Source organism: Salmo salar, chromosome ssa16 (assembly GCF_905237065.1).
Source record: "Salmo salar chromosome ssa16, Ssal_v3.1, whole genome shotgun sequence".
Lineage (NCBI taxonomy): Eukaryota > Metazoa > Chordata > Actinopteri > Salmoniformes > Salmonidae > Salmo > Salmo salar.
In genome coordinates, this window is record NC_059457.1 from 13,693,169 (window position 1) to 13,719,867 (window position 26,699).

The 26,699-nt window shown below is 43.4% G+C and overlaps 1 protein-coding gene across 1 annotated transcript in view; it reads right to left on the bottom strand.

Annotated features, from left to right (window-relative positions):
* LOC106573195 (solute carrier family 45 member 3) overlaps window positions 1–26,699 on the bottom strand; it is a 59,658-nt gene that overhangs the window by 28,199 nt on the left and 4,760 nt on the right. The window lies entirely within an intron of this gene.

Consider the following 26,699-nt stretch of genomic DNA (forward strand, 5'->3'; position numbering starts at 1 on the left):
ACAGACAGACAGACAGACAGACAGACGCAAGCACACACGCAAGCACACACGCGCGCAGACAGTGCTCGACCCAGCTCCATCCCATGCGTAACAGAACACCAGTGTACACCCTCAATCTCCCAGATCGTTTCCTCTCACAATCCTCCTGTGCCTGGCATGTCAATCTCTACTGACGGACCTCTACCCCCCAACGATGACAAGAAGTGCCATTCTCCATTTCATGCCTTGCTTCCTGCACACTGTCCTTTCTACACAAATACCCCTCTTTATTCATATATATTATTTTCTCATGAGAGCAAAGCTCGATTTATGCCTGAAGGAAATTGAAGAGGAAAAGCACAAAGCGAGGTAGAAATGACTGAGGGAGCAACAGCGGCGTACTCTAACCCTCAACTGAGCTCATCCACTGAGGTGATGCAATATCACGTATAGGAACGATGAAAGACCATTCCAAAGAGCATGGATCGAGTGTTCCTCAAGTCGGTCACTCAGGAAAAATGGATTGGGAGAAACCCCAGCTGATACCGGATCCGATTTCCTCAGCCTAGGTACCAGACTGATTCAGAGTCAGACAGAAAAGGGAGTCTTGCCATGTTCCAGCCTCCTAAAAGAAAAGGATCATCCTACTGCCAAGGTGCCATCTGAGCAAGAGATGTGTGAGAACACTGAGGACAGTCGCAGACGCAAAAACAACAAGGTGCTAAATTCATATTTGGTGTGAAATTCCTCCGCCAGTGTGGTCCATCTGTTCATCCCTAGCAAATCAAATGGATATGTCATTTTCAATAACAGACTCAGTTAGTCACGAGAAACCCAGCACAGTAAATAAATACTGTTCAGGTGCATGGAAGGAATTGAGTCTGTGTCCTTCAGGAAAGTTTGATTAGTGATAATTTGGTTCAACAACGAGAGGTGGAGAAGAAACAGAAAAACCACCGCATTGGGCTGTTAGTAGAGTGGGAAATCTAGTTAATTCAAATGTTACATAAATGTTGAAAAACATGTCTTTAAATCGAATAGCAGGTCATTCAACCCAGCATTGGATACCATTAACGATCGCATCGTCATAGTGTCAGTGAGCAACGTGAGCGTAGAAACGGGAGAAAGCAGATGCTTTAGCAGCCAGGAACCAGCAGGGGGCCTGGGTCACTCCTATGGAGGAGAGAGGGGACTTTCACACCCGTCAAATCTCATTCCTACCCGCCTCAAACACCCTGAAATGGGCCCAGTGCTGAAAATGGAATGGCTGCAGAGGTATTGACCTAAGCATTGGTGGGGAGTCAGGGATGAGTCAGGGATGAGGTGGGGAGGGATGTGAGGGAGGAGAGACTAGTCAGACTACTGTGCAGAGGATTTATCAGCACGTTTAGCGAACCCCGAATGATGTGTATTATGTGTAGAATAAAACCCACGTGTTTGGTTTAAACCTGGCACTCCTCACAAATAACATCAACATGGCACAGAGCAGAGCTCTCGGGGGTCAACTCCTGCCTGGATGGAGCAGAGCTCTCGGGGGTCAACTCCTGCCTGGATGGAGCAGAGCTCTCGGGGGTCAACTCCTGCCTGGACGGAGCAGAGCTCTCGGGGGTCAACTCCTGCCTGGACGGAGCAGAGCAAGGTAGCCGAGACACACACAAACAACCCACACAACAACCATTCCACACAAGTTCAATGACACTTCTGGCACCACAATATATTCCAGTCAAGCCCATAGATCGTCTGGCTATAACCCCAGCTGTACTTAATCAGAGCATCAGCCCTTAGTCTTCTGGAGTGATTACACACACAGGGCCTAGGCACAGGGGCAGCCAGAGCCAGCTACTGTAGAGCGAGAGATGGGGCTGAGGGGGGACGAGAGAGGAGGAGAAGGGGGAAGAGGTGCTTTTGTCTTGTCAGCCCTGCACTCCCTTCACCCCATTACCAGGCCCATTCAGGCCCAGCCCCCCCAAATCAGTCTTAATGGCTCTGAGGGGTATTATTACAATACAAAACAGGCTTTGTATACATTGTGCCAGTCTGAGTAACTTGATATAGTGAGGTACCAGGCCCATTCAACTGGGCTTTTATTGGTGCAGGGTTTCATAAAACGGTACAAAAAAACCAGCAACTGAAGAGTGTGTGTCTTTGAGTCTGAGACAGGAGGAGGATTGCTGCGACATGACATTACAACCACAAGTGCTGCTTCGGCAGTGGATGAAGAAACCTCAAGGAGACTCTTGTGGTGTTCTGGCTCCCTCTGAATGGCTGCAGGGATACAGCACACTAGTTCTCCCCCTCTATGTTCCTGTTCAGGCACCGCTGGCAGGAGACAGAGGAACAGAGCTGTGTCCAACAACAGCAGGCCGCCTGCGTGGCTTTAGCCTCCAGTCTTCCAGACAGTGAATTCCAGATGGATTCCAGTTGAGGTTGAGCAGGCTGGGGACTGGGCTGGGGAGGATCTCGCACTTGAGAGGCCTTCTCTTTGGAGCCTCAGACTCTCATCACATGAGAGAGGCTTGCCTGACCCCACTGCCCTCCAGACCCATAATCTTCCCCCCCATAGCTGTCACACATGACCCCCGGCTTTGGTCAATCATGTGACCAACAGAACAGCTCGAAGTGCGAGTGACAGCCTCAGTCTGGTATGACCATCTTCTTGCGAGACATTGGCACATGAATTTAGTGAACATTACAGTGCTGGCTGTCGACCAGTTGACTAAAAGAACTCTGTCTGGGCTGAGGAGGAAAGACGTCCTTGTCTTATTTCTGGAGAGTCTAATAATACATTTGGCCGTGTCACACTCTGCTACATAATTAGGCCAATGACTCAGAATACATCTTAGAAGTAAGTTGAATATGAAGCAGACTTTAATTTAAAGTTATAGGCAATTCATTTTTGTTATTCATTGTTTTGAATAACTTCATTTATCTATACATGTAGCCTATATAATCAAGATTCAATTGTCCATTACACTTTTGACCCTGCCCCCCCCACGCACGCATCACTCCATCCCTGCACCCCGGGCCACAGTCCACTGCCGCACAGGTGTGGAACTATAAACCCAATCAGCTCCCCTTTCAGGGGTGGTGGGGACAGTGCCGGTTAGCCTTTCTGACAGACAGAGGGACAGACGGATAGGGGATCCACACACACAGACCGTTATCAGGTGGACACAGAGCAGAGGAATGCAAGCTGGGGGTGACTGATCTGAGAGTGGAGGAGAGGAAGATCCAGCACCCCTCCCAGGCCTTTCAAACTGTTGAATGGAGCCAGTAACAGATCTGGGAGGTGACCGTTATCACACCCGGCACACAAATAGCACAACAATGGAGATCCAGATTCCAGTCATGTAGCCTCTAATGAATCAATGCCTGATAACGTACCCGAGGAACGCTTCTTTTCACTGCCTCAAACCCTATTATGTAAAGGTCAAACGACTACTATGAGTAAATAGCCTCCTAATAGAGTTATTTGCACTAAGTTAATTGAGAGGCCAAAACCTGAAATAAAATGGTTTTCATCCTGTGCAGAATTGATCTCGCTCATATTTATAGTATTAAGTAAAAACAGAGTGTTCAAACCGTCTGCCCTCAAAGGGTCAATACACGCCTCCTTCTTGGCAGTGTTGGCACAGTTCCCTCATGCGAGCAAATAATCGGTGTAGTCAAGCATCATCAACTACAATGAGCATGGCGTGGACTTGCATCATGCATGGCTGACAATATTTCAAATCCTAACTGTCAATGAACATACACAACTGAGTGACTGTCTGTCTGCAGTCAGATAACCGTCGCACGTAACAAAAGGATCCTATAAGAACAGTGTTTGCATCTGTGAATTCACAGTCTAATGGTTCCGACCAGTTTGTGCATTCAATTAGGACTTTATAATAATTCAAAGTAATGGGTAGTATAATTTAGCAAAATACTTAGTATGTAAAGTAGAGAAGTACAGCTGATGTCCGAGAGAATTGCAGAAGTGCATATCTGACTACCACACAGTTTTGTCTACTAACCACTCACACACTGACCACTGGATATTTGAATGCACACCTTATCCAATCAACACTCCACTGGCTAGAGGACAGCTACACAGATCCCTCTTCTTACTACCTGGCCAAACTCATATCATTTATGCTCTCCCCCTCTTTGTCTCCTCCTCTCTGAATGAACCCTCCTCCTCCTTTCTAGCCCTCCCTATATTCTCACGCTTCCCATCCTGTAAAGTCGGGGGAAAAAAACCTGAGCACATCAGGAATCTTCTCCTGGAGGAAAAGATGTGGCACGCTGGCTCAAACCTCTTCCTAAAACACACACACATATGCGATTGGCCCGAGCACAACAGGCTGTTCTGAAACAAAGAGTGAATTCATATCAGTTCCACCTCAGAGCTCCCCTTCCTCCTCCCATCTCCCAGTCTATCACTCCTCCTACCATCTCCCAGTGTATCACTCCTCCTCCCATCTCCCAGTGTATCACTCCTCCTCCCATCTCCCAGTGTATCACTCCTCCTCCCCAAAAAGTTTGTATAAAAGCCCCTGACCCGGTATGATGTTAAACTGCCTATCAGGGACAGCCCTCTCACCTCCTCCCAGCCTTAAGCCATACCCCTGTATGTACTCCCGTTCCTGGGATCAGAGCCTCAGTCACAGGCCCATTCACACACACTAATGCCACTAACTCCACGGCTGCTCCTCACTTCTCCAAGCAGGCCCAGCCCTCTACGGAGAACCTTTCAATTTGAGAACCGACAGGAGAAGTGGAGCGGCGTGGAGAGGAATCAGAGTGAGTAAGTCATTAGAGCATGGCCTGTAGTTTAAGGAATCTTCATTCCTGCAGCCTGGAGCCCAGGGGCAGATCAATATGAGTGCAGCAAATGGCCGCTGGTAACACGTCCCTTGCACACAAGAGTGGCTTGCATTGCATTAGATAAGCTTTAGAGAGCTCACAGCTTAGGGAATGATCCGAGTTTGTTAGAAGACCATATCCTCCTGACTAACAAAAGCCTTTGCTCCACTTTTGTTTCTCCATCCAGATACATTGACCCGGCATAACTGAACAGAAATGATTCTGCTTTAAAACGTACCATAGGCAAATGAAATGAGGCTGTCTCTGAATGATCCTTTCTCATAACTAGGCTATCTTTTCTTAAAAAGGTAGCCATGTCTAGTCCCCAGTCATAAGTGTGAATGTGAGATAATTATACAACTGGATGTTCTTGAACAAGAGTCTAAACACGAGTCTAGACATACCCCTTTTGCTTTTCATTAACAGAGTAAAAGCAGCATGTAAAAGCATTTCAGTATGTGACAGAGTTAAAGGAGACATATGGGCCTTTAACAAAGGAAGAATAATGGGGTTGGTGCTGAGTAAATTTACTTAAGTCAAACCGCCAAGGAACTAGAGCGCCACCCAGTCTCATTTCTATATCCAGCCGGCCCAAATGACTAAAATAGGAGCATATGACAAGTACACATAGGACACACTTTAAGACTATAGATACAGCTCTAGACTTAGATCACAATATCCAGATTGTACCTGCAAAGAGTCAGTAAATCTGGAATTTCCTAGAAGCACTATTCCAGTGAACATAAGATGTTAAGTTTAATTGAAGTTGTTCACGGTTCATTACGCTTAATTTGGGCTCCCGAGTGGTGCAGCGGTCTAAGGCACTGCCCACTCAGTGCTGGAGGCGTCACTACAGACTCTGGTTAGATTCCAGGCTGTATCACAACCGACCTTGATTGGGAGTCCCATAGGGCGGCACACAATTGGCCCAGCGTCGTCCAGGTTAGGGGTTTGGCCAGGGTAGGCCGTCATTGTAAATAATAATTTGTTCTTAACTGACTTGCCTAGTTAAATAAAGGTTAAATAAAAAAGACAAAATAAATAAATGACAGCCGGTCTTGGCTGAAAACATATCAGCAGGCTAAGTTTTACATTTCAGATGTTGGTTTGAATATTCCACAAACCCTGCTCCAGGACTACAAGCCAAACCCAGAGTCCATAATAAGCTATGACAGACTTCTCTGCACTTAACTGAGAAGGAGATGAAAGCCACCATGTCAGAAATATACCAGAAATGCTACTGCTCTTGGCATCGAGAGGAAGGACCCAATAAAACATAAATGTCACCCACATCACATATGAGTCGGTGGACGGAGGAAGGTTCAATCAGTCATTGTGTGTTCCCATAGCAAATTAACCTTTAAATAAAAATACGTGATGCTGTTGCTAATACGCAGATCTGCACCTTCATTAGCTTAAGTACTGGCTTCCATCCTTAGAGGTTGCCTTGCAAGTAACCATACAGTTATATTGTTCTCTGCTTGCTCTAAATAGATTGCTTATTAGTTGGGGAGAGCGCTCGAGAGACGATGACAATGAAGGAGTAAGGTTGGGCCTTATCAGTGTGATTTCTTGGTGAAAAGGAGCCTCACTGCAGGACATGAGTTAAGCTGCTGGGAAAACTGGCCAACATTATAATAAACACACAGCCCATTACAGACAGCACCGACCGCACTTATGGGCCTATAACAAGAGATGCATTTATAGGAGTCCACTGCCAAATTAAATCTGTATATCTCTGATGGGTTGGGGAACACTTAAACCTGTGTTTGTCGGCCTCTGTGTGAAGTTTCTGGGCTTGGGAGTCATGACACATGTGTAACCCTTCCAGCTGTTTTGTTAGGGAAGCTGGAGGCATAGAGTCTCGACCTAACACACATCTGTCCTCAGAGAGAGAGGGTGCCGGAGCTTGGCTGGCTGTTGCTCGGTATTGGTGGGACATCAACAAGGTCCATGTCTCCAGCTGTTGTCAGACTGCAGCGAGCCTCAGGGCCCAATGATTAACGCCTCAGTCAAACTCTACACAAACCAGATGGTGAAGTGAGGGACGACAAGGCAGGAAGGGCTCCTCTGCCCCCATACTATACTGACAACTTTAACTTGCACACACACACACACACACACACACACACACACACACACACACACACACACACACACACACACACACACACACACACACACACACACACACACACACACACACACACACACACACACACACACACACTCACACACACAAACACACACAAAATCGCTTTGTGTGTTGCTTAGCAGCAGCGTTCACATCACACAACCACTCCCTCACAGACATACAGACAAAGTAATTAAAACACAAAATCAAAACATAAAAGAGCTTTTAAAACATAACTCTCATGCTGAGCCCAAATCATTACAGAGGCACAGCAGGGAAGTCAAAGTCGGCTGGGACAGAAGACATGTCAATCGTCAGCTCTAACACACAAAAGGCTGTGAATGGCTAGAACCAAGATTTCCTTCCTTTACGTTGATTAACCTCTCAAACACTCTCAAACATAGACACTACACTAGACATCAAATGGTCTATAGCAAATTGTTTATTGCTGGGATTGGCAGAAATCCCATTACTAACCTAAATAAAGACCTCAAAAATCCCCTCACAAAATAGGTCTCTCTCATGGTTCTCGGCGTTTATCAACCCACAGAAATTCCTTTCTGTTCTAGGTACATGTGTGTGAGATGGAGCAGAAGCCATGTGTCACAGGAGCACAATGGCCATTCATACAGTTTCTGAAGGGGAATTCCAGGTATATTACAGGAGAATAACATGTCAGGAACACTGGAGCAAGAACATCCCTGCAAACAATAATGAGTCGTTAGCACGTCCCCATGACGTCACAAAATGGTTGCCTAAAGTCGTCAGGATGTCATGGTCCCCTGAAGGTTTTGTCTAGTTCCCAGATGATCACAGAGATGTTCCCGAGGATGTTTTTATGATGTTCTTGAGACGTTGCGTCATGGTCCAGTAGAGGTTTTGTCTAGATTCTGGTTGGTCCCGGGGATGTTCCCTGAACGTTCTTGGGTCGTTGTGTCATGGTACCTTGGAGGTTTTTGCCTAGTTCCTGGTCACCTGATGGTCGCAAAGAAACGTTCTCCCCCCCAAGCCCATCAAGGCCCTGATTGGTGAACCTGATCCAGTGCAGATTACACTCTTTTGCTAAGGGCAGTATAATAGGTAATGAATCTGTAAAGGACTTCTGAAATTCTTCAGACTTTGTAGCGCAGCAAAAATATCAGCATACCACCAAATCCAGAGGTTATGAGTTCAAATCCCAGGTGGGGTCATACAGTGCATTCAGACCCTTTGACTTTTCCCACATTTTGTTACATTACAGACGTATTCTAAAATGTATTAAAATAAATACTCATCTATCTACACACAATACCCCATATTGACAAAGCAAAAACAGGTTTTTAGAAATGTTTGCATATTTATTAAAAACAAAAACGGAAATATCACATTTACATACAGTTGAAGTTGGAAGTTTACATACACCTTAGCCTAATACATTTAAACTCAGTTTTTCACAATTCCTGACATTTAATCCTAGTAACAATTCCCTATCTTAGGTCAGTTAGGATCACCACTTTATTTTAAGAATGTGAAATGTCAGAATAATAGTAAATGATTTATTTCAGCTTTTATTTCTTTCATCACATTCCCAGTGGGTCAGATGTTTACATACACTCAATTAGTATTTGGTAGCATTGCATTTAAATTATTTAACTTGGGTCAAACGTTTCGGGTAGCCTTCCACAAGCTTCCCACAATAAGTTGGGTGAATTTTGGCCCATTCCTCCTGACAGAGCTGGTGTAACTGAGTCAGGTTTGTAGGCCTCCTTGCTCGCACACACTTTTTCAGTTCTGCCCACAAATGTTCTATAGGATGAGGTCAGGGCTTTGTGATGGCCACTCCAATACCTTGACTTTGTTGTCCTTACGCCATTTTGCCACAACGTTGGAAGTATGCTTGGGGTCATTGTCCATTTGGAAGACCCATTTGCGACCAAGCTTTAACTTTCTGTCTGATGTCTTGAGATGTTGCTTCAATATATCCACATAATTTTACTTCCTCATGATGCCATCTACTTTGTGAAGTGCACCAGTCCCTCCTGCAGCAAAGTAACCCCACAACATGATGCTGCCACCCCCGTGCTTCACGGTTGGGATGGTGTTCTTCGGCTTGCAAGCCTCCCCCTTTTTCCTCCAAACAGTTATATTTTTGTTTCATCAGACCAGAGGACATTTCTCCAAAAAGTACGATCTTTGTCCCCATGTGCAGTTGCAAACCGTAGAATGGCTTTTTTATGACAGTTTTGGAGCAGTGGCTTCTTCCTTGCTGAGCGGCCTTTCAGGTTATGACGATATAGGACTCGTTTACTGTGGATATAGATATATTTGTACCTGTTTCCTCCAGCATCTTCACAAGGTCCTTTGTTGTTGTTCTGGGATTGATTTGCATTTCCTGAGTGGTATGACGGCTGCGTGGTCCCATGGTGTTTATACTTGCGTACTATTGTTTGTACAGATGAACGTGGTACCTTCAGGCATTTGGAAATTGCTCCCAAGGATGAACCAGACTTGTAGAAGTCTACAATTGTTTTTCTGAGGTCTTGGCTGATTTATTTTGATTTTCCCATGATGTCAAGCAAAGAGGCACTGAGTTTGAAGGTAGGCCTTCAAATATATCCACATGTACACCTCCAATTGACTCAAATTATGTCAATTAGCCTATCAGAAGCTTCTAAAGCCATGACATAATTTTCTGGAATTTTCCAAGCTGTTTAAAGGCACAGTCAACTTAGTACATGTAAACTTCTAACCCACTGGAATTGTGATACAGTGAATTATAAGTGAAATAATCTGTCTGTAAACAATTGTTGGAAAAATTACTTGTGTCATGCACAAAGTAGATGTCCTAACCAACTTGCTGCCAAAACTATTGTTTGTGAACAAGAAATTTGTGGAGTGGTTGAAAAACTAGTTTTAATGACTCCAACCTAAGTGTATGTAAACTTCAGACTTCAACTATAAGTAGACCCTTCACTCAGTACTTTGTTGAAGCATATTTGGTAGTGATTACAGCCTTGAGTCTTCTTGGGTATGATTCTACAAGCTTGGCACAACTGTATTTGGGGAGCTTCTCCCATCTCCACAGAGGAACTCTGGAGCTCTGTCAGAGTGAACATCGGGTTCTTGGTCACCTCCCTGACCAAGGACTTTCTCCCCCAATTGCTCAGTTTGGCCAGACAGCCAGCTCTTGGAAAAGTCTTGGTGGTTCCAATCTTCTTCCATTTAAGAATAATGAAGGCCACTGTATTCTTGGGGACCTTCAATGCGGTAGGCATTTTTTGGTACCCTTCCCCAGATCTGTGCCTCGACACAATCCTGTCTTGGAGCTCTTCGGACAATTCCTTCGACCTCATGGCTTGGTTTTTGCTCTGACAAATGTGGAACCTTATATAGACAGGTGTGTGCCTTTCCAAATCATGTCCAATCAATTGAATTTACCACAGGTGGACTCCAATCAAGTTGTAGAAACATCTCAAGGATGATCAATGGAAACAGGGTGCACCTGAGCTCAATTTTGAGGCTCATAGCAAAGGGTCTGAATACTTATGTAAATAAGGTATTTCTGTTTTTTACTTAAAATACATTTGCAAACATTTCTAAAAACCTGTTTTCACTTTGTCATTATGGGGTATTGTGTGTAGATTGATGATAATTGTTTTATTTAAGAATTGTTTTATTTAATAAAATGTTTATTTTAGAATAAGGCTGTAACATAACAAAATGTGGGAAAAGTCAAGGGGTCTGAATACTTTCCCAAATGCACTTTATTGAAAAGTCAGTACTAAGTGATCATGTCAAATGTTATCATATTGCCGTTGATTAAATATTTGTTACACAATTTTAGCTGTACAGCTTACCACTTACCTTAAACCACCCCATACCATTTCATGACTTGACTTATAATGGTTTGGGACATCTGGGACCATCATGTGACAAAAGCCTCCATGGGACCATGACACAACATCCCAAGAATGTCCTAAAAACGTCCTTGGGTATGTCCCTGGGAACTAAACAAAACCACCAGGGGACCATGACCCAACATCCAACAAGTGTCATAAAAACATCCTCGGGGACATCCCTGGGTCCATCCGGGAACTAGACAAAACCTCCAGGGGACCATGACACAACATCCCAAGAACGTCCTAAAAACATCCCCGGGTGAAACCGGGAACTATAATCATGCGATGACCTAATGACTAGTAAAATTAAAGTTCTGAGAACGTCCTATAAAGGTCCTGACATGGTCCTCAGTGATGTCTTGGGAACTTACAGGGATAGACAAAGGTCCCCCAGAGAACATTCCCTTGGGACCATCAACCCAACGTTCTTAGAACATTCTCAGAACGTAAATGGGATAACGTCGCACTGAAAACTATTAAGGGACCTAATGGGAACGTCGCTGAATGTCCTCAGGACATCCCGTTTGCTGGTATTTCTTTAGATCTATGACATTCAATCCAGCACAGCACATACTGTAGGTCTATCTGATAAAGTGTAACAAGAACCAAATGATTATAATTCCTTTGCATGCCACTCTTTACATGCCACTCTTTACCCCTGTCACTCAACTGTGTGATGGTGAGTCAAAGGGGTTTTTCAGACACATTCAATGGTGAGTATTAATAATTTATATCCAGGCTGTATCACATCCGGCTGTGATTGGGAGTCCCACAGGGTGGTGCACAATTGGCCCAGCGTCGTCCGGGTTTGGCCGGGGTAGGCCGTCATTGTAAATAAGAATTTGTTCTTAACTGACTTGCCTACTTAAATAAAGGTAAAATATATTTTTTTCATAAAAAATAATAATAAATTATATCGTAGTAATACAAGTTTCTGTGTGTGAGAGTAACAAAACATCCTGGTGTGTACATTAGGGATTAATATTTTCCTGAAAATATACTAAGTTTCAATATCAGGAATAATTTATATTTATCCAGAGAGTCCTGGGAAATACCCCAAAAATCTGAAGTGCCCATTTAAAGCATTTAAAACCAAGATATGGTCACTATGCCAGGGATATCCCCAAATAAGATGGCCCTACGACACCTTTTTGGCTTGGCTGCGCCACTTTGTAAAGACTTCAGAGCAAACAAAACTGATATTTAGTAATGAAAGAGTAACTATCTTTGATCGTCAATGACATTGTAGTGATTTGCGAATGTTCGTCAATTAATTCAGCGCATTTCATCTCGACAGAGCGCACTCATGACGCACAGAGCGCACCCCAAGTATAGCGTTGTTGAATCATACAAACTTTGTAATGGCAGTCAAACAAGAGTGAAATGACCCAAGTTGCTAAACTTGCTAGATAACCTTCAACGAATTACAGAATATCTCCTAAATTTGGCTAAATCAAGTTGATGCAGATAGCAGATCAGCTCATGAATAACGAGATGAAGAGTGGAAATAGTTTAAATATCAAGGTTTCGTAAGGAGATATAAAAAAATCCATATCTACTCTCATACCATTTGTTGATCACACATTTTCTACCAAAGCCCTCATATGGGCAGCAAGTATGGGACAGCGCAGGGAAGCGGATGAAATGTTATAGCGGTATTTTGACATGCATAGGCGATAATGCAACCTATGGATTACAGAATAAAGTTACACATTTTTATGTGAGACAGGAGTCAAGATTTTGGGTTTCAGTGGGATTGGGACTGGATAGGAAAATAGCCTAGGCTTTAGGACAGGACAACATATACTTTTCCCTGATGCCTCTCTGAATTGTTAACAGACTTCATGTCTGTGACAGAGATACCCATGTAGTGAATTGTACATTGGCCTATCAAATGCCTGACTGTCTGAAGAGTCACAATGAAAGCTCAAGGAGAAACACTTTATTTTATAGGCTATATTGTAGGGGTTTCCAGTAGGGTTTATTAATGACATTCGGGTCGCGTGTGCAGTCCGGTTGTGGTGACTAAATACTCTAGGCTAAAGGCTTCCATACGACAACCTGCTTGGATAATGTTCTATTACATGTGTATTTTGTGGAACAGTATTAGTGCCGACATTGGGGAATTTATTTTTAATTTCCCAGTTCTTTTAATGTTGGGGGGAAATATGAAGAGTGTTCCCGGGATCCTGGTTACCAATGTTAATCCCTAGTGTGCATGTGTCGTTGATACATTTTGACTGACACATGCATGTTGGTGATTCACTAGCCAGACATTTACTGACCCATCATCGGATTCAGGGCAGAACCCATAAGCCTGCTGTTGGAAACCATTTCTGACAATGGTCCAGCTGAAACGGGCATCAAAGCAGTCACACATAAGGCCTTTTCACACTGCATTGTTCTTAGCCCCGGGGTATGTTAGCCCCAAGCTAGACTGGCCCGTGGGCTATCTTAACCTGTGTTCACACAAGCATTTGTTAACCCTGGACTAAGCTTTAGCCCTTGGCTAAGGATTCACACTTGTATTCTAAAGCCCTTGGCTAACGGACAAACAACATGCCACCAACATTCTAGCTCTGATACGACCAATGTTGTAAGCAATAATTATCGACACATTATTTGATCTTGCTTCTAGCCTAGCATTTGATTTCCAACAGCGATGGTTTGTATAAACCTTGCTGTCTGATCTGGGGGAAATGTTTCACTTTTGAAATTCAAACTTTCCCCTGTACAGGGAATGCGGTAGAGTTTCTAGCTTTGGTTAATGATGGAGAGTCAACTCCAAAATAATCGATTCTTCGATTCCTTGCCCGTCGACTCCCGGTGTCGACTTCTATTTCTGGGTGTCAAACTTAGATTTAGCTCGGAATCGACTTCTCGAATTATAAGATTTAGTATTTTTGCAACATAGGAGACTGAGTAGTTCCGTAGGCTTCTTCCGAGAACACAAACTCTCACATCTTTCACAGCAAAGAAAGAGCGAGGTAGCTAGGGAGAGAGGGGAGGGGCACAGCCAGACATAGGTAGGCAAATCAGCCACCAGACAGACAGTCAGAACCGGGCATTGGTAATCAAAAGCTATATTCCGAACTGAACACACACTCGCATCTTTCATAGTGAAGGGAAAGAGCCGGTGACCAAGAGGGGGAGAAAGATGAGGGGCAGGCAAGCAGACAGAGTCAGAACCGTACACATAGGCTATAGCTTGGTCATCTGAATCTCGCAATGTTTTGTCTTGCAATGCCTCGTAAATTCACCAAAATGGAAAGAAAAAAAAGAATGAATTACAGGGGGCAGTTTGTCTAATCCCATGCGGATTGTCCTCTGGATTAACGCACATGCTTGGGTAATAATTACATAACCAACGTCTCTAGTAATAGGCCTAATAGTCCAGTCTGAATAGGCTATAGCTATAACCCTCAGTAGCTATAACACGGCAAAGAATAGACTTATCGGCGTAGAGAGTGCACCGCATCATCCCACGGGATCCGCACAGCAGAAATATCACTGAAATACTCTAGTTCCTACTAAGGTTGCACATTTTGAGGAATATTCATAGGTGGAAACTTTCTGTGGGAATTCACGGGAATATATGGAGACAGAAACATAAACCTTTTACCTTATCATAAGTAGACACAATTGCAAATGATTAAATCCTTCCAATAGAAATAAAAAAAACGATTGTTTATGAATTGAACTTTAATTAAAACCTGTTGGGGATAGGTGGCAGTATTGACACGGCTGGATAAAAAACATACCCGATTTAATCTGGTTACTACTTCTGCCCAGTAACTAGAATATGCATATAATTATTGGCTTTGGATAGAAAACACCCTAAAGTTTCTAAAACTGTTTGAATGGTGTCTGTGAGTATAACAGAACTCCTATGGCAGGCCAAAACCTGAGAAGATTTCAAGCAGGAAGTGGCCTGTCTGAGAAGTAGTGTTTCATCTTGGCTCTTTTTATTGAAGACTCAGGATCTGTGCAATAACGTGACACTTCCTACGTCGTCCATAGGGTCTCAGAGCCCGGGAAAACGTTGAACGATATCGAGGCAGGCTCTGGCTGAAACACTTTATCGCTTTTGGCAAGTGGCCACTCAGAGTACTATGGGCTTAGGCGCGTGCCCGCTTCGACCGAATGCTTTGTTTTCCTTTGTCTGTTTATCTAAACGCAGATTCCCGGTCGGAATATTATCGCTTTTTTATGAGAAAAATGGCATAAAAATTGATTTTAAACAGCGGTTGACATGCTTCGAAGTACGGTAATGGAATATTTAGAATTCTTTTGTCACGAATTGCGCCATGCTCGTAACCCTGATTTTAGCCTTTAGGATAGTGTCTAGAACGCACGAACAAAATGCCGCTGTTTGGATATAACGATGGATTATTTTGGACCAAACCAACATTTGTTATTGAAGTAGAAGTCCTGGGAGTGCATTCTGACGAAGACAACAAAGGTAAGAACATTTTTGTTATAGTAAATCTGACTTTGATGAGTGCTAAACCTGCTGGGTGTCTAAATAGCTAGCCCTGTGATGCCGGGCTATCTACTGAGAATATTGCAAAATGTGCTTTCACCGAAAAGCTATTTTAAAATCAGACATATCGAGTGCATAGAGGAGTTCTGTATCTATAATTCTTAAAATAATTGTTATGCTTTTTGTGAACGTTTATCGTGAGTAATTTAGTAAATTCACCGGCAGTGTTCGGTGGGAATGCTAGTCACATGCTAGTCACATGCTAATGTAAAAAGCTGTTTTTTGATATAAATATGAACTTGATTGAACAAAACATGCATGTATTGTATAACATAATGTCCTAGGGTTGTCATCTGATGAAGATCACCAAAGGTTAGTGCTACATTTAGCTGTGGTTTGGGTTTATGTGACATTATATGCTAGCTTGAAAAATGGGTGTCTGATTATTTATGGCTCGGTACTCTGCTGACATAATCTAATGTTTTGCTTTCGTTGTAAAGCCTTTTTGAAATCGGACAGTGTGGTTAGATTAACGAGAGTTATCTTTAAAATGGTGTAAAATAGTCATATTTTTGAAAAATTGAAGTAATAGCATATCTAAGGATTTGAATAACGCGCCACAGGATTCAACTGGCTGTTGAGTAGGTGGGACGCAAGCGTCCCACCTAGCCCAGAGAGGTTAAATAAATTGACTCTTCACATGGGATGATTTCACTGAACAACAAAAGATAGGGAATATTGAATGATCCCCAATGATCCATCGCATCTCCCAAAAACTTTTTCAACATACATCCGTAAAATTATAGTCTAGAAACTAAAGCTTTGGTTGTCTTCCTCTCAGGCTTCCATGTCTTCTCCCTGGACCTTCTCAATGTCCACCTCTTGAACATCAGACTCTGAGGCCTCATCTTCACTGTCACTTTCCAACCTTGTTGAGGAGGGTTTGTTGTCAGGCTCAAAAAGCCAAAAATTTGCCCGGATGCCCAATTTTTCAACCCTTGTATTGGTCAGCCTGTTGCGTGCTTTGGTGTGTGTGGTCCTAAACAAGTACCAGTTGCGCTCTGAGGCGGCTGATGTTGGTTGGATTTGGAAGATGATGGAGGCAACAGGGGAAAGAGCCTCGGATACACAAAGTCCCTTCCACCAGGTGGCTGATGAGATATGTTGGCACAACTGCCATTTTGCATCTCCATCTCAAAGTTCTTGCATTGAAGTGTACTTCACCAGACTGCCAAGAGCCTTGCCCCCATCCAGACCAAGGTGGCGAGACATGGTAACGATGACACCATAGGCCTTGTTGATCTCTGCACCAGACAGGATGCTCTTGCCAGCATACTTGGGGTCCAACATGTACCCTGCGGCGTGTATGGGCTTCAGGCAGAAGTCTTCATGCTTTTTGATGTATTTTGGAACTGCAGTTTCCTCTGCTTGGAGCAACAGTGAAGTGGGCAGGGCAGGAAGCAGCAAGCAGAGTCTGCAAGCAGAGTGAAGTGGGCAGGCAGGAAGCAGCAAGCAGAGTCTGAACATCAGAAAAGATGGCATTTTCTCCCTCAATTCGTGCAATGGCTACTGCTATAGCTTTCAGGAGTTTCAGGCTGCTTACCACTCTCTCCCAAAATACATAATCCAGGAGGATCCTCTTGATGGGGCTGTCCATATCGGCAGACTGTGCTATGGCCATTTCTTGGAGAGACTCCTTCCCCTCCACGGATACTGTCAAACATGATGTCAACACCACCCTAATGGGTGTTGCTCTTATTCTTCTCACTTTGCTTGGTGAGGTAGATTGCTTCTATAACTTGATGACCCTTCACATACCTAACCATTTCCTTGGCTCTCTTGTAGAGTGTATCAATTGTTTTCAGTGCCATGATGTCCTTGAGGAGCAGATTCAATGCATGAGCAGCACAGCCAATGGGTGTGATGTGAATGTAGTACTCCTCCACTTTAGACCAAGCAGCCTTCATGTTCAAAGCATTGTCTGACAACAGTGAAAATACCTTCTGTGGTCCAAGGTCATTGATGACTGCCTTCAGCTCATCTGCAATGTAGAGACCGGTGTGTCTGTTGTCCCTTGTGTCTGTGCTCTTGTAGAATACTGGTTGAGGAGTGGAGATGATATAGTTAATTATTCCTTGCCCAAGAACATTCGACCACCCATCAGAGATGATTGCAACACAGTCTGCTTTCTCTATGATTTGCTTGATCTTCACTTGAACTCTGCATCCAGCAAATGAGTAGATGAAGCATGTCTGGTTGGAGGGGTGTATGCTGGGCGAAGAACATTCAGAAATCTCTTCCAATACACAATGCCTGTGAGCATCAGAGGTGAACCAGTTGCATACACAGCTCGAGCAAGACATTCATCAGCATTTCTCTGACTACGTTCCTCCATTGAGTCAATGGACCATGAGCTGTTGCTATCGATAAGGTGTCTGATTCATAATTTTCACCTCGAATAGAAGTAGAGGGACTTTAGTCAGAGGTTGCATGTTGTGAGCGCTGAGGGAACTTTATGCACTTGGCCAGATGATTCTGCTTCTTTGTTGCATTCTTCACATATGATTTGGCACAGTATTTGCAAATGTACGCAGCTTTTCCTTCTACATTAGCTGCAGTGAAATGTCTCCACACATCAGATAGTGCCTGTGGCATTTTCCTGTAAAGATTATAAAAAATGAGTAAAAAAAACCCAAATACAATTCCATGTACAGATAAATAGTTAAGCAGTTAGATTAAACAGCTCCTTTGTAAGATAGATGTTTAAAATGAAACATGTATGAATTAACACTCCTCAGCAGGCTCAGGCAAACTAAAACCCACATGGTAGCAAAAACGAACTAGCAGAAATTGTTAACAAGTTAGAAATGATTTAAACACACTTTGCTGTAGGCTACTATGTAACAAAAAATCATGTAAGTCATTTAAAATATATTCACCCCACCCAGTATTGTAATCAAAACTTACCAGAAAGCATGTAGTCCTTGGCTCAGACAGTGTAGTAATGTGAGCTCAATAGCATCTAATTAGTGTGAAAGATCTTGAGAATCAGCTATACATGGAAGAGTGCACTGCACCTGTGATGGAAGAATGCACTGTGCATGCAGAGGGTTGCAATTCCATTGAATTGGGGATAGTTTAACCAAAATATGCCCAAAGACCTAGAATTTCCGTATGTGTATGCCACAAAAAAGGTTCACTGTTATAAGCTAACTTTTTTGATGAATTTAAGCAGAATTCCCCACATTTCTGGGTTTAACTTCCCATGGAAAATGTCCGGAAAAGTTTCCGACCCTTTGCAACCCTAGTTCCTATACATCTCCACCTATATTCAAACAAAATAAATTGATAAGCAAATGGGCAGCATCATGCTCATGCCAGTCCTCCCAAGAATGCAAAATTAGTCATCCTGTTAGGACTATGTCTTTAATTTTTATTTTACTAGGCAAGTCAGTTAAGAACAAATTCTTATTTTCAATGACGGCCTAGGAAAAGTGGGTTAACTGCCTTGTTCAGAATGACAGATTTTGTACCCTGTCAGCTCAGGGATTTGAACTTGCAACCTTTCGGTTACTAGTCCAACACTCTAACCACTAGGCTACACTGCCGCCCCAATAATGAGGTGGTGTGTGTACATGCATGCACAAGCAGGCATTTAAGCGTCTTTTGGGAGTCAAGCAAGAGTCGACTCCTTCGACTTCAACCACAGTTGAAGTCGACTCCAAAAATCTGGGAGTCGTTCCCCCCTAGCTTTAGTTGGCTAAGTGAGAAGACGTTAGCATAGCAACCATTTTTGTTAGAGATCGCAACCAATGTTTTTGCATGGTTGAAAGTATTTTGAAATTTTGTCCTCAAATGGAAGGATGGCTACTTTGGCACCATGTTTCTGAGGCTAACCCCGAAAAGTCTGTGCTAATCCTGCTCCGGAGCAGGGCCAGATAGCCCTGGGCTAAGGTTGGTGCTATCCCACTTTCGAATGTGCAAGTGTGAACACTCGCTTAGTCCCGGCTAAAATCTCCGTTAGCCCAGGGCTAAGGAGACTGGAATAAGGTGCAGTGTGAATGCGCCTATATTGATTTAAATCATGGGCTTGATCATTTCAGATTATATGTTGTTCTCAGACATCAAAGGTCTCACCCACTTCCCTCAAACATTGGCCTTTAATCCTTTTCAGCTCACAACATAAAAGAGAATATGGTGGTTTCTCTCATACTATCTAGAACCAAACGGGTTCTACATAGAACCAAAAAGGGTTCTTCTTTTAGGTTCTAGATAACACCTTTTTTTCTAAGAGCGTAGCAGCAATGACATCCATACTTGGTACAATTAAAGCCCCCTCTACCACACTTCACTCAATGGCTGGTGCTTTGGGTGTATTGCAAAACATCTGGCCAAGTCCTTATCACCATGGGAAAATGTTGGAGGACAAGCCTCTGTGTTATCCAAGCTGCAGGGCCCAGTCTCAGTCTGGCACAAATGTCTGCCATTAGTGTGGTGTGGGGTTTTATTTTGAACAGCATCAGACTGAAGACGTGCTTCTCATTAGAGGAGAATTAGCTGAGGCGATGGGCCTTGTGCCCTCCACTCCCTGCTTTCGTGAGAGTTGGCTCTGCAGCATTCTCCTCAGACGCCAAGTTCCCACGAAAACACATTACCAAATTAGGCGGAACTGAGTAAAGTTGCTCAATTCAATTATGTCTAGGGAGGGGGTGTCAGACAGCAATGAGGCACAAGGAACAGTTGGGTAAGTTGTTGATTTCTCTTTCAACCAGGAAGTGAGCATTGTTGTGTGAGTAACTTAGTTAGCCTACTCTCAAAAGCATTGGGGGAATAAGGGAGAGACAAAGAGCTTTTCAATGGATACATATGCCTGAAAGGAAAAATCCACCCAAAACCACAAATTCTTATCATTTACAGTGATAAATAACACTAATATGTGAGAACAATATTTTTGGTGAACAAATGCTTCATTTTATCGTTATAAAAAGTTTGGTAGCAACATGTGAAAATCATTGTGGAAATCTGTTGCAGCTCAAGTCAACTACAAAACCCACAATGCAATGCTCTCTCCATGGGCTGGCTGGCTAGCTAGCAAACGTAAGTACACAGAATAATACCAAAGTCAATATCAGCATGTGAAGTAGCTAGTTAGCTGTAAAATCGCCTAAACAAATTGCACTATATATTTAGGAGTCTACAATCTCACCATGTTCAACCTGCAGATCGATGTGCCTCGCAGAGTGGAGTCTGACATGCGCAACATTCATGCAACGGCACCATGCAATGCTCCCTAGACTGAAGAGGCAGACAAATAGGAGAAATGCCACGGACCCTCTGTTAAATTACACTTCTCGAGGTACGAATATTGCAAAAATATGATCAATGGCTCATTCGAGAGTATTGAAATCTGACATGTTTTCTTATCTAAAAGTGGTATTTCAATTAACTTCCAGTGTACTGAGAGTGACTTTATCACAATGCTACGTCATGCCGGCCGAATTACTGCCTGCTTGAACGGCAATAGCTCAGATACACACAAAAACATGAAATCAAATCAAATTTGATTTGTCACATATACCGAATACAACAAGTGTAGACCTTACCGGGAAATTCTTACTTACAAGCTCTTAATAACCAACAATGCAGTTCAAGAAATAGAGTTAAGAAAATATTTACAAAATAAACTGAAGTAAAAAATGTAATAAAAAGTAACAATATAATAACAAGGCTATATACAGGGGGTACTGGTACCGATTCAATGTGCTGGGGTACAGGTTAGTTGAGGTAATTTGTACATGTAGATTGGGGTAAAGTGACTATGCATAGATAATAAACAGCGAGTAGCAGCAGTGTAAAAACAAAGGGGGGGGGGGCATTTGATTAATTGTTTAATTGTTCAGCAGTCTTATGGCTTGGGGGTAGAAGCTGATAAGGAGCCTTTTGGAACTAGACTTGGCGCTCCTGTGCCCCTTGCCGTGCAGCAGCAGACAGAACAGTCAATGACTTGGGTGACTGGAGTCTCTGACAATTTACTGACACCGCCTAGTATATAGGTCCTGGATGTCAGGAAGCTTGGCCCCAGTGATGTAAAGGGCCCTACGCACTACCCTCTGTAGCACCTTATGGTCGGATGCCGAGCAGTTGCCACACCAGGCGGTGATGCAACCGGTCAGGATGCTCTCGATGGTGCAGATGTAGAACTTTTTGAGGATCTGGGGACCCATGCCAAATCTTTTCAATCTCCTGAGGGGGAAAAGCTGTTGTCGTGCCCTCTTCACAACTGTCTTGGTGTGTTTGGACCATGATAGTTTGTTGGTGATGTGGATACCAAGGAACTTCAAACTCTCAACCTGCACCACTACAGCCCCATCGATGTTAATGGGGGCCTGTTCGGCCCTCCTTTTCCCATAGTCCACAATCAGCTCCTTTGTCTTGCTGACATTGAGGGAGAGGATGTTGTCCTGGCAGTGTCTCTGACCTCCCTATAGGCTGTCTCATCAAATTTAATGATGGTGTTGGAGTCATGCTTAGCCACGCAGTCATGGGTGAACAGGTAGTACAAGAGGGGACTAGGCATGCACCCCTGTGGGGCCCCAATGTTGAGTATTCATTGTGGCAGCTGTGTTGTTGCCTACCCTTACCACCAGGGGGCTGCCTGTCAGGAAGTCCAGGATCCAGTTGCAGAGGGAGGTGTTTAGTCCCATGGTCCTTAGCTTAGTGATGAGCATTGTGGGCACTATGGTGTTAAACACTAAGCTGTAGTCAATGAACAACATTCTCACACAGGTGTTCCTTTTGTCCAGGTGGGAAAGGGCAGTGTGGAGTGCGATTGAGATTGCGTCATCTGTGGATCTGTTGGGGCGGTATGCGAATTAGGGTGGGTCTAGGGTTTCCGGGATGATGGTGTTGATGTGAGTCATGACCAGCCTTTCAAAGCACTTCATGGCTACCGACGTGAGTGGTACGGGCGGTAGTCATTTAGGCAGAAATGACCCCGGGAATCGATTGAACATCACTCAAGAGATGCACAAAAACAATAACATAAACAATGGGTGAATCTTTACTTTAAGGCTCTGCTTATGTACGTTTATAACATTAGCGAAGAACGATAGCATTTACCACTGTGTAATAAAGAAAATCTTGTCTAGCTACCAACCACTAAAAAGTTAGATTAATTACGTATGGGGGGTGGTTATTTTTAACACCCAAGCATACACTAACCTGACATAGCACGAGTAAAAAAAAAATGCATGAAACTAGAACCCCTACATACGGGTCTTGACGAGAAGAAGAAAAAACTGTCGGGGGAGGTTCTCTTCTGCACTGTTCAACCAATCCAGTAAATGTGGAGGAATAATTCAGATGGAATGTTGCCTTGTTAACGTCCAAAAGCAGAAGTCGTGTCACAGGCTCTCTTTTTGTTGGGGACTAGGCAGAGACTAAGCATACACAAGCACAAGGACAACAAGCATGGCCTTAATAATTGGATTTGTCTGCCAGTCCAATTGAAAGCGATTCAAATGTTCCCTCAATAAAATATAGCTATTTTTATAGATTGCCTTCAAACATAATGGTCATGGATGTGTTATTTATTTGCCAATCTGCTACCATCTTTTCCCTTTAAAATATCTACTTAAAAAGACGACACTGGATTAACACATGTAATTAAATTGAAACTACAAAGTAATTAAAAATACAAATAAAGATGGAAGAGGTAAGCAGTTGGTAGAGCTAGTGCAGTACTGAACTGGTGCCAATGTTCCCACTCAGATTGGCATGGAGGGGGTTTATTCTTGCCATTGAGGAAGTCGAGAAGGGTTTGATGAGGAGGTAAATTGGATTGGGAGAGAAAAAGCATAGAGGATCAATCAGATTAAAATGATAGTGTCTCCAACCAATTAGGATTAGCCATCATACAAGGAGTCAGAGGTCATACACCCATGCGCATCACAGCCCATCCTTCGGATGCCAAAGTTAAGTCAATATGTACAGTGCACTCTTTAGCTTAGCTATAACACAGATGAGCACATTCAGTAATCATTAATGTCCACCATGAAGCATATCTACCCTAAGGGCATAGCAAGGGAATGGTCTAAACAAGCTGTCTGTATTACGTTTCAGCATCCCTCAGTATAGATGTCCAAAAAAAGAAAAAATGCAGAGAAAACAACTTAAACATACACCCCGTTCACGAAAATGGATCGCTCCTACAGTGAGTCACGTGGCTGTGACTTGGTATATAAAGCATGCAGACAGGCATCGAAGCATGCAGTTACTATTCGATTGGTCGTTAGAATGGGCAAAACAAGTGACCTAAGCAAATTTGGGCGTGGTATGATCGTCGGTGCCAGGAACGCCGGATCCATTATCTCAGAAATGGCCGCCCTCCTGGGCTTTTCACGCACGGCAGTGTCTAGGGTTTCCCGAGAATGGTGGGACAAACAAAAAACATCCAGTCAGCGGCAGTCTTAGGAGCAAAAACAGCTCGTTGATGAGAGCGGTCGAAGGAGAATGGTAAGAATTGTGCAAATTAAAAGGCGGGCCACAAACAGACAAATAACGGTGCAGTAAAAAACAGAAATACCTTATTTACATAACCTGTTAGGGCTAGGGGGCAGTATTTACACCGCCGGATAAAAAACGTACCCGATTTAATCTGGTTACCACTCCTACCCAGTAACTAGAATATGCATATACTTATTACATATGGATAGAAACACCCTAAAGTTTCTAAAACTGTTTGAATGGTGTCTGTGAGTATAACAGAACTCATTTGGCAGGCAAAAAACTGAGAAGGTTTCATGCGGGAAGTGGCCTGTCTGACAAGGTGTCGTTCTTCTTGTCTCTGTTTATTGAAGAGTGAGGATCTTAGCTGTCCCGTGACACTTCCTACGGCTACCATAGGGTCTCAGAAGGCGGTAAAAAGCTGAATCGTGGCTTTGCAGGCTCTGGCTGAAAAAAAGTAGCGCGTTTGGGTAGTGGTTGGTTACAGTACTGTGAGACTCAGGCTCGTGCCCGCGTCGACCGAAAGCTTTGTTTACTTTCCTCTGTTTAGCTAAATGGACATTCCCGGTCGGAATATTATCGCTTTTTTATGAGAAAAATGGCATAAAAATGGATTTTAAACAGCGGTTGACATGCTTCGAAGTACGGTAATGGAATATTTCGATTTTTTGTCACGAATTGCGCCATGCTCGCGACCCTGATTTACCATTTCAGATAGTGTCTGGGACGCACGAACAAAACGCCGCTATTTGGATATAACGATGGATTATTTTGGACCAAACCAACATTTGTTATTGAAGTAGCAGTCCTGGGAGTGCATTCTGACGAAGACAACAAAAGGTAATCAAACTTTTATAATAGTAAACCTGATATTGGTGAGTGCTAAACTTGCCGGGTGTCTAAATAGCTAGCCCGTGATGCCTGGGCTATGTACTTAGAATATTGCAAAATGTGCTTTCACCAAAAAGCTATTTTAAAATCGGACATATCGAGTGCATAGAGGAGTTCTGTATCTATAATTCTTAAAATAATTGCTTTTTGTGAACGTTTATCGTGAGTAATTTAGTAAATTGTCAGTGAATTCGCCGGAAGTTTGCGGGGGGTATGCTAGTTCTGAACGTCACATGCTAATGTAAAAAGCTGGTTTTTGATATAAATATGAACTTGATTGAACAAAACATGCATGTATTGTATAACATAATGTCCTAGGGTTGTCATCTGATGAAGATCATCAAAGGTTAGTGCTGCATTTAGCTGTCTTCTGGGTTTTTGTGACATTATATGCTAGCTTGAAAAATGGGTGTCTGATTATTTCTGGCTTGGTACTCTGCTGACATAATCTAATGTTTTGCTTTCGTTGTAAAGCCTTTTTGAAATCGGACAATGTGGTTAGATTAACGAGAGTCTTGTCTTTAAATAGCTGTAAAATAGTCATATGTTTGAGAAATTGAAGTAATAGCATTTCAAAGGTTTTGAAAGTCGCGCCACAGGATTCAACTGGCTGTTACGTAGGTGGGACGAATTCGTCCCGCCTAGCCCAGAGAGGATAAGTATTCAGACCCTTTGCTATGAGACTCGAAATTGAGCTCAGGTGCATCCTCTTTCCATTGATCATCCTTGAGATGTTTCTACAACTTGATTGGAGTCCACCTGTGGTATGTTCAATTGGTGATTTGGAAAGGCACACACCTGTCTATATAAGGTCCAATGCATGTCAGTGCAAAAACCAAGCCATTGTGTTGAGGCACAGATCTGGGCAAGGGTACCAAAAAAAGTATGCGGCATTGAAGGTCCCCAAGAACACAGTGGCCTCCATCATTCTTAAATGGAAGATGTTTGGAACCACCAAGACTTCTCCTAGAGCTGGTCGCCTGGCCAAACAGAACAATCGGGGGAGTAGGGCCTTGGTCAGGGAGGTGACCAAGAACCCGATGATCTCTCTGACAGAGCTCCAGAGTTCCTCTGTGGAGATGGGAGAACCTTCCAGAAGGACAACCAAATGAGAGGGATTGGTTGATTTGACGATGCACTTGGAGTCCAGTACAAAAGGAAGACGCTATATTGTATTTTAATGTTTTCAACCAGGTCCTCCAACTAGGTGAGGGGTTGGTCAAAAAAATAAATAAAAAGGGGATTAGAAATGAAGTAATGTTATTTGATAGACTAATCTGTCTGCTAGTTTCATAGCTGATCTATCCCCCACCCCCCAAAAAGAAAGACAAAATGCAACAGTTTGTTCTCACTCTCGCTATCTCTGTCAGAACGATCTTCTTGACCCTAACCAGTCAGGCTTCAAGACGGGTCACTCAATCGAGACTGCTCTTCTCTGTGTCATAAAGGCTCTGCCACCCTGCCAAAGCTGACTCTCTCTCCTCTGTTCTCATTCTCCTATATCTATCCGCTGCCATTGACACCGTGAACCATCAGATCCTCCTCTCCACCCTCTTTGGGCTGGGATTCTCAGGCTCTGCACACTCTTGGATTGCATCCTACCTGGCAGGCCGCTCCTACCAGGTGATGTGGAGAGGAATCGTGTCTGCACCACGTACTCTCACTACTGGTGTCCCCCAGGGCTCGGTTCTATGCTCTCTCTTCTTCTCTCTATACACCAAGTCACTTGGCTCCATCATATCCTCACATGGTCTCTCCTATCATTTCACCCCCCCCCCCCCCCCCCCTCGCACCCCTTCCTCACCCCAAAAACATTTAAAATAAAAATAGCCTTTCGTGAATTGACACTTGCACTTGACTTTTTTCCCCACTTACTAGCTCTGACTTTGCTGATAGCTACTTTGAGGAGAAATGTACTTGCTATGACTGTGATATGTGGTTGTCTCTCTGAGCTATATTAAGATGAACGCACTAACTGTAA